Source organism: Heterocephalus glaber, unplaced genomic scaffold, assembly GCF_053883595.1.
Source record: "Heterocephalus glaber isolate CG9 unplaced genomic scaffold, H.glaber_assembly_v1.0 deba00001608, whole genome shotgun sequence".
NCBI lineage: Eukaryota > Metazoa > Chordata > Mammalia > Rodentia > Bathyergidae > Heterocephalus > Heterocephalus glaber.
The window spans coordinates 26,252,815-26,253,989 of NW_028258379.1; positions in this window are offsets into that span (position 1 = coordinate 26,252,815).

The following is a 1,175-nucleotide window of genomic DNA, read 5'->3' on the forward strand; positions in this document are numbered from 1 at the left end:
AGAACCCCACAGTTAACACAGAATAAGGAAATTGCTTTGGAGATTTGATCTTCCACAGTCGTGGGAGCTGGAGGAGAGTTCTATGCAGGGCTGTTGTCCCTATAACTGGTATTGAGCCTGGTGTTGCTCTGTATCAGCCAGGTGGGAATTTAGACAGGACAGGGAGACCTGAAGTGAGTAAGACAAAGAAAATCTGGCACCCTTGTTGTTGTTTAATTGTTGTCAATTAAAATAATTATCTGTCTTCCTCTCTCCCAACCTTGCTGACCCAGTTAACCTTCGGGGTTGCCAGTGTCTTTTAGCACAGACTAACATGTACTGGGCCATTCCACCGGGAGACTGCAGAAGAGCCAGGATGAGGCAGAGGAGCAAGAAGTCAGGTCACTGCGCCACACCAACAGTGCAAGCTTGCAAACCGAGTTAGCAAGCCAGACCAGCTGCAGGACTGGCTTTCACAGAGCAAAAATGGCTCCTCATTTCTAACTGAAATTCCACCAAAAATGTTCTCTCATCTTCATTCTTAACTCAGAGCCACATTGCATTTGGATGATTGCATTTGAAAGCATTTTGGATGATACAATTTGAATTTGGCTCAATTGACATGATACAAAATCACTGGATCCAAAATTTTTTAAATGAAATTACTTGATAGATTTTCAATATTAGTTAAGTTCATAGAGAAAATGACCAAATATTAAGGCTTTCCATAAAAGGAAACGATCGGCTCTGCTGTCATTTGCACATGGCAGCTGGTGACTGGCACTGCAGCCCCTTAAATGTGCCATTTTTCCATTTACCTCCATCCCCATCATTTGATAAGGACCATCACCCAAATCATGTCAAGAATACTTTAACATTGCTATGGATTAAACGTCTAAGTCCCTCCAAATGCCAGACCATGAAGTTTCAATCCCCAATGTCATGGCTTTTGGAAGTGTGGCTTGGGGAGGTAATCAGGTTAAGATGAGCTCAGGGGTGTAGAGCTCCCACTGAAGAACAACGGGAGAAATAAAGATAAGTAGAAAGGAGACAAGGAAACTCATTTTTTGTCTCCCTTGTTACCTTAAGAGTCTTGGTCAGATTCTGGCTCAGGTCAGCACATAGAAATGTTAATTATTTAACAAAATTCGGCAAAACAAGTTTTATTAGCTCCAAGTTTACTTAGTGTCTCTCAA